Raw genomic sequence first — 7,500 nt, forward strand, 5'->3', positions numbered from 1 at the left:
TTTCTTCGTGCGTAGTTTCCTTCTTTCCTTCTTTGTTTTCCTTCCATTCTTTTCTCTCTTTTTCCCTGTTATGCTTCTTTGTTCATTTGTTTTTGTTTCCTTCTGTTTTTCTTGCGATTTTTTTTCTTCTTTTTTTTCTTTTCTTTTCTATTTGTCTTACTGGCTGTCTTTCTGTACCAGTTCGTATCTCTGCCTGCATGTCTGTTTACCTTTTTTGTTGTTGTTTCTGTGTGTGCTTTTTTTTTTTCTTTGTTTCTTTGTTTTCTTCCCAGAAAGGTTCTGGAAACAGCACTCCGATGTTTTTGTGATTGTGTGATGGAGACGTCTGAAGCACGAACAGTGAGCTTCGTCATGGCGATTGTTGTTCTCGTTTAAAAGATCCAGACATGGGCCTATCTTTTGCGTCCATCGTGACTGCGCTGAAACTCTGTGTGTGTGCACGTGCATGTGTGTATGTATTACGTATGCATGTATGTATGTATGTATGTATGTATGGGCGCGCGCGCGTGCGTGTGTGTGTTTGTGTGTGTGTGCATGCGTGCGTTCGTGCGTGTGTGTGTGTGTGTGTGTGTGTGTGTGTGTGTGTGTGTGTGTGTCCATCACTTTCTCTTCCCCTCTCTCCCTATTCCTCCCCCCCCCCTCTCTCTCTTCTGTCACTCACTATCCCGCCCACACCCACCCCCTACCCCCCACGTCCCCCCACCCCTCTCTCTCTCTCTTGGGATGTCATGACCTTTATTGACTGAAGTGTCCGTATACCTCCACCTCCCGGCACCTTTCTTTTCTCTACCCGCTCTCCCACTCCACCCCCCACACAACCCCACCCCCACCCTTCTTCCTTCATTGTCTCTTGCCCACTCCCATCCCAACCGTCTAAACGTAGTGTTGTCTGAACGATGCTTGGCACAAAGGGATAAGCCGACAGACCACCCACAGGGGTAGACCCAGAAGCAAAGGACCGTGCTTTCTGTCTGTCCCTGTAGCACCCCCGCCCCTCCGTCTCACTCTCACTTCTACACGGTTCACAAAAAAGTTAAGGACCACTTTTGTCCTTGTAGTTGTATTTCTTTTTATCACAACAGATTTCTCTGTGTGAAATTCGGGCTGCTCTCCCCTGGGAGCGCGCGTCGCTACACTACAGCGCCACCCATTTTTTGGTGTTGTATTTTTTCCTGCGTGCAGTTTTATTTCTTTTTCCTATCGAAGTGGATTTTTCCACAGAATTTTGCCAGGAACAATCCTTTTGTTGCCGTGTGTTCTTTTACGTGCGCTAAGTGCATGCTGTACATGGGACCTCCGTTTAGCGTCTCATTCGAAAGACTAGCGTCCAGACCACCACTCAAGGTCTGGTGGAGGAGGGGGGAGGGGGTGGGGGGATATCGGCGGCTGAGTCATGATTCGAACCAGTGCGCTCAGATTCTCTCGCTTCCTAAGCGGACGCGTTACCTCTTGCCATCACTCCACTTGGGGGCCTGCGCAGTAGTTGTTGTATTTGCTCGGGTGCATGGTGAAATGATGTCGAATTTTCGGCAAACAGCAGTGTCTGCTGCCAATGTAATCCACACCTGTGATCACGAGGTGCTTTCTAACACATGGCAGTTCTTTTATCTATTTATTGTTTTACTCATTTACTTATCTATTTAATTTTTCTCTTTTTTTTCTTTCTTTCTTTTTTTTTTCACAATGAAAAACCACAGCTATTGTTTACACTCAAACGAATAACTGTAATTTTTTGGAATCCCCCCCCCCCCCCCGATTTTTTAAACGCATTTTCCAACCTGTTCAAGATTCCAAATGTCACATACCGTTCTAATTCTTGTTTTGAAGACCTTGTTCGTGAAAAGTGAAGGAATTCCATCTCCAGGTTGCGGTCCTTTTCTGTACACGAAGTGTTCTGAGTATATTCGGGTATGAATGTGGTCGGCACTGATCCTCGACTTGAAAGAGTCGAGATCTTTCCGAAACAAGGTTCAAGCCTGCTCGCCACGCTGTTTGCATTCGGTTCGTGGCTACGTGGTTATCGGTGCTGTTGTTAGGCTACTGATCTTCCTCTCATCTTTTTTTTTCCTTCTAAGTTCGAACAGCACACACAGTATTTCTTTCCTTCTGTTTCCCAGAGACCCATTGCAAAGCATTAACACAAATACAAATCGACTAGCTCACAACTTTCGATTTTGGAGACCAAACCAAAAACTCCCCACGAATTCTCTTTCCGTTTTGATCAAGGGCAAATTACTCTTTTTTTTCCTGAACGATTTCGTACCACCTTTTAGCCGGAATATAACAAAAGCAAGGAAAACAAAATGTCTACCGGCAAGGTTTGCAAAAAGGCACTGTGTAAAAAGATATTGAATGAATCATTCCAGAACCAGCGTGTTTTAGAAGATGACGTCAGTGGTTCTTTCTGCATCTTTTTTTTTTTTTTTCTATGACAGTCAGTGCTTAAAAAAAATAGTACGTCATAGGTTGTTTTTTTTTTGTTTTTTTGTTGTTTTTTTTTGGGGGGGGGGGGGGGTGGAGGGGGTGGAGGGGGGATAAACAAACTCTGAACCTCTGAAACTCTCTTCAGTGTTTCTCTGCGACAGTAGTCAGAGATTCACAAGATTCAGATCTAACAATATATTTTCTTTATAATCTGAAATTTATTATTTAAAAAAATGTATTATTACTTTTTTGTAGTTCAACAGATGATAATATGGCATATATTTCTATATATCAGTGCATTTTTTTTTTAATTCAAGATAATAGCATATATTTCAATCCCGTGTAGGCCCTATTTGTATTGTGTACAATCATGTAGACACCAGTTTGAGGGGTTTATCATCAGCTATTTAACGCCTTGTATTCTCTTTCCTCTGTCCCTGTTTATCTACGGGTGTGTGTCTTTAACTCTCTACATACGAACGGCGAAAGAGACGACGTTAACAGCGTTTCACCCCAGTTACCATCATCAAAATATTGCAAGCGGAAGGCTCTTATACTGAAGAGGTGAATGTTGACAAAGAATACCACAATTCTGACGACGGAAGCTAAATGTTGGGTCATTCAGACACCCACCGGACATCCGAGGGGTCTGTGTAGAGGAGAAGAGAGGACTGGCCGTACTGAGTGAGTTAATATATCATTATGCCTGTCTCAGTCTTTCTCCTTTTGTTTACATGAACAACATTTCATCATATCATACAATGTAATTCTAGGCGAATGATAAAATAGGCATACCTCTAAAGCACACTCAAAAACTGGAGCTTCTGTTTTTAACGAGTTTGACTACCATCACTCCAAAAGTTCAGACTCAAACATAGGTCTTAGGAATTCAAGACATGCAATAATGGTGTGATGGCCTTGAGGTAATGCGTCCGCATAAGAAGCGAGAGAATCTGAGCGCGCTGGTTCGAATCACGGCTCAGCCGCCGATATTTTCTCCACCTCCACTAGACCTTGAATGGTGGTCTGGACGCAACTCATTCGGATGAGACGATAAACCGAGGTCCCGTGTGCATCATGCACTTAGCGCACGTAAAAGAACCCACGTCAACAAAAGGGTTGTTCCTGGCAAAATTCTGTAGAAAAATCCATTTCGATAGGAAAAACAGATAAAACTGTACGCAGGAAAAAATACAACACCAAAAAATGGGTGGCGCTGTAGTGTAGCGACGCGCTCTCCCTGGGGGAGAGCAGCCCGAATTTTACACAGAGAAATAAGTTGTGATAACAGAAATACAAATAATAAATACAAATAAATACAATTGTTTCTACTCCTCAGACTGAATGGCGTTCATTATAAAGAGGAGCCTGATAAGCGGGAACGTTTCGTTGCTATTTGGCAATACAAAGAGAGTGAAATATGTTGTTGTTTTTGTTGTTTTTCCACGACACACGCTTTTGTGAGCAGATGATGCTTTGTGAACAGCTATCATCCAATTTTGTGAGTGAAGAAGAGCACATCGGTGTCTTCATGCGTGTGCACGCTTGCGGTTGTGTGTGTGTTGTGTGTGTGTGTGTGTGTGTGTGTGTTGTCTGTGAATCGATCAGCCAGTCAGTCAATCAGTCAGTCAATCAGGATTTTCTCCACCCGAGTTGACCACGATACCTCTCTCTCTCTCTCTCCCTCTGTTTATCTATCTTTTGTCTGTATCTGTCCGTCTGTCTGTCTGCCTGTCTCTCTGCCTGGGTCTCTCTGTCTGATTCTCTTTTCTCTCCCCCCCTCCTCTCTCTCTCCTTCGCCCCCCAATCTCTCACTATGTTCATCTCCCTATCTTCAGTCTGTGTGTCTGTCAATCTGTCTCTGTCTGTCTGTCTGTCTGTATGTCTCTCTCTCTCTCTCTCTCTCTCTCAGCCTGTTTTTTTTTTTTCTCTCTCAGTATTTATGTATACAGTCCTTTTTGTGCATACGTCGCACATTACACATGCAGTTCCCCATTTACCGTTCCGGCTTGCTTAGGTGAAGGCAATAACATGTCAAATGTCGAAGTGTCAAACTCTCTCTCTGTCTCTCTCTCTCTGTGTCTCTCTCAGTCTCTCTCTCTCTGTCCATATCAATTCCAAGCACCATCATGTGGCAGGTTGTTTGGTCGAAAGTGTGGGTCTTTGTTGAAGGAACGCCCTCTGTCTGTCTGTCTGTCTGTCTGCTTCTCTGTCTGTCTGCCCCATCCCCTCCTCATAATTCTCTCTCTCTCTCTCTCTCTCTCTCTCTCTCTGTGTGTGTGTGTGTGTGTGTGTGTGTGTGTGTGTGTGTGTGTGTGTGTGTGAGACTCTCTGATAGATCTGTCTGCTAGAGACGTAATGCATTAACTCACTCAGTACGGCCAGTCCTCTCTTCTCCTCTACACAGACCCCTCGGATGTCCAGTGGGTGTCTGAATGACCCAACCTTTAGCTTCCGTCGTCAGAATTGTGGTATTCTTTGTCAACATTCACCTCTTCAGTATAAGAGCCTTCCGCATGCAATATTTTGATGATGGTAATTGGGGTGAAACGCTGTTAACGTCGTCTCTTTCGCCGTTCGTATGGAGAGAGTTAACACGATTTAGACGTGGTGTTTCCCCTTTGAAACCTCACCGTTAGAATGTTTCGTTGGATATTTTGAACTGCCCGTTTTGTTGTTCCGTTAAAGAAACAGAAGTCCATTTTATATTGGTTTGTCCAAAATATAAAGAACTTAGAGAGACAAATAACTACCTTCAAAATTATGTCATAATCCATCAAGTTTTGAATTATCCATTCTTTCCGCAAACGAAAATAGTACAGTCATGGACAACCTGGGTATGTTCATTTAGAAAGCATTACAAATGAGATAATTATCAACTTGTTAGTATGCTTTCCATAGTTTTGCTTTTTAAGTGCCTCACTTGAGTGTTCGACTGGTAGGCCTATATTGTTTTCGTTGCCAAAACATTTTACTTGTCTGGAACCAATTGACAGCAAATGTAACAACTCAACCTCTCTTGATATGGGCCAATGGCCTGATCAGTAAACATTCGTATTCATATTCGTATTCGTATTCGTAATTCGTATTCCTATTCATATTCGTATTCGTATTCGTATTCTCTCTCTTTGTGTCTGTCTCTCTGTCTGACTCTCTGATAGATCTGTCTGCTAGAGACAGAGACAGACAGACAAACAGACAACAGAGGCAGATATAGATACAGACAGAGACACAGCGACAGACAGACAAACAAACAGATGCACATAAATCTGGGGAAAACCCAAGGTGACTGACCTTTTCGCTCCACTCCCTCTCCCCCCCCTCCCCCCCCCCCTCCTTCTTTTCTTTTCCAGCGCTCGCAAAAATCTTATCGTTTGTGATAACACCATGACGACTGCACACCAGCGACTATCACAAGAGAAGCAAGATGACCGGGGGAGAGGGGTGGGCGGGTGAAAGTGTGGGTGGGATAGAAGAGAAAGTAGAGTGAGGTGGGGTGGTGGGTGGGTGGGTGAGGATCAAGGAAACAGAAAGTGTAAGAGGAAGGGAATGTTGTTTGTTTGTTTGTTTCTTCTTGTTGTTGTTGTTTTGTGCCTGATTTACGTACAAATCTTTGTTGTTGTTGAGTTGAAAAGGAGTGGTTCCAAAAAAAACAAAAAACAAAAAAAAACAAAACAAAAAAACCCAACAAAAACAACATAAGAAAACAAAACAAAACAAAACACCAAACAACAACAAGAAGAACAACAACAAAAGAAAAAAAAGCGGTTGGATGGGTGCGGTATATTTGTGAAGCTATCAGAGAAATAGAGACAGCCATCAAAATTACCAGCGCTTGTTTGACATTGAAACAGCCCAGGGTACTAGTACACAAAGCAACACCGTGCACCTCTTCCCAAGATAGCAGGTTTTTGATTGTTTTGTTTATTGGGTTGTTTTTTTTTTCAGGGAACTGAGAGCAGACTGCGAACAGAGAACGAATCAGAAACACACATATACATTCTGTACACACACACGCACACACACACACACACACACACACACACACACACACACACACACAAACACACACACAGACAAACACACACACACACACACAAACACACACACACACACTTCTAAAAAAAATATTTATATGATCTTGCAGTAAAACGGCGACTGTATAAACCCCAGAGTTTATAAAATGAATTAGCTACTCCAAAATATATTCAGTCCAACTGCTTTTCAAGCGCGTTAAAAACAACAACCGAGCCTATGGTTATTCTTTAAAAGTGCATTTTCCATCATGAAATAGTTAAGGATGCATATCATGATCTTCAGCTGGTGAGTCAAACAATTAAAAAGTGTTACTGTTTCTAAAATTGCTCTTGGAGTGAAGCATTTAATCCCTTCATAGTTTCTCATTTGCAGACAGATGTCCGCCTTTGTGGTCGGCTACGCTTAAAAGACACAATCGACCAAACAAGTCTTCAAAGGCAGCGGCGGACCTGGTCTTCAAATGGAATACTAACTTTCTTCCCCGTCACCCCTTTCACTCTTCCTCCACCCTGATGTCGGGCTTCAAACCGCCGAACCACCCCGAAGACCTTTGGTCATAAGACTAAGTCTCACTATATCTTGGTAAATGTCGTAGACACGTTTATCACTAAGTCCCTGATCTGACCCTTATCAAACATGATCCCCCCCCCTGCCCCCCAAGCGAACCAGTTGATCCCCGGGACTCATCTCTGGACACGATTTGTAAAGACTGCCGCAGAGACGGAACACTTAAAATGAGACAGCCCCCTTCTCCCGTGTGGACCCAGTTCATTCGTTCCCGTTGAAACCCAGTTTTGTGTGTCCAGCCCTACTCCCATAGGGTCAACACATCCCCGTCCTCATCCCCCACCTTACCGAACCTCCGCCCTCTCCCCTCCCCTCGTCCTGCCCCGGAAGAGAGAGAGAGAGAGAGAATTCTATTCATCGCATCACGCAAACACTGAACGAATTAGCCTCCCTTGTCCAGTGGTCCTTCAGCCCAGCACAGCGGACTGACATACGTTGTGAATGGAAAGCATGGTCACCTCTCCCCCGTAG

General features: G+C 43.7%; 1 protein-coding gene across 1 annotated transcript in view; it reads left to right on the forward strand.

Annotated features, from left to right (window-relative positions):
- Positions 1-7,500, forward strand: part of LOC143297144 (protein madd-4-like) — a 53,576-nt gene that overhangs the window by 3,349 nt on the left and 42,727 nt on the right. The window lies entirely within an intron of this gene.

The sequence above is a fragment of the Babylonia areolata genome, chromosome 22 (genome assembly GCF_041734735.1).
Source record: "Babylonia areolata isolate BAREFJ2019XMU chromosome 22, ASM4173473v1, whole genome shotgun sequence".
NCBI classification, from domain to species: Eukaryota; Metazoa; Mollusca; class Gastropoda; order Neogastropoda; family Buccinidae; genus Babylonia; species Babylonia areolata.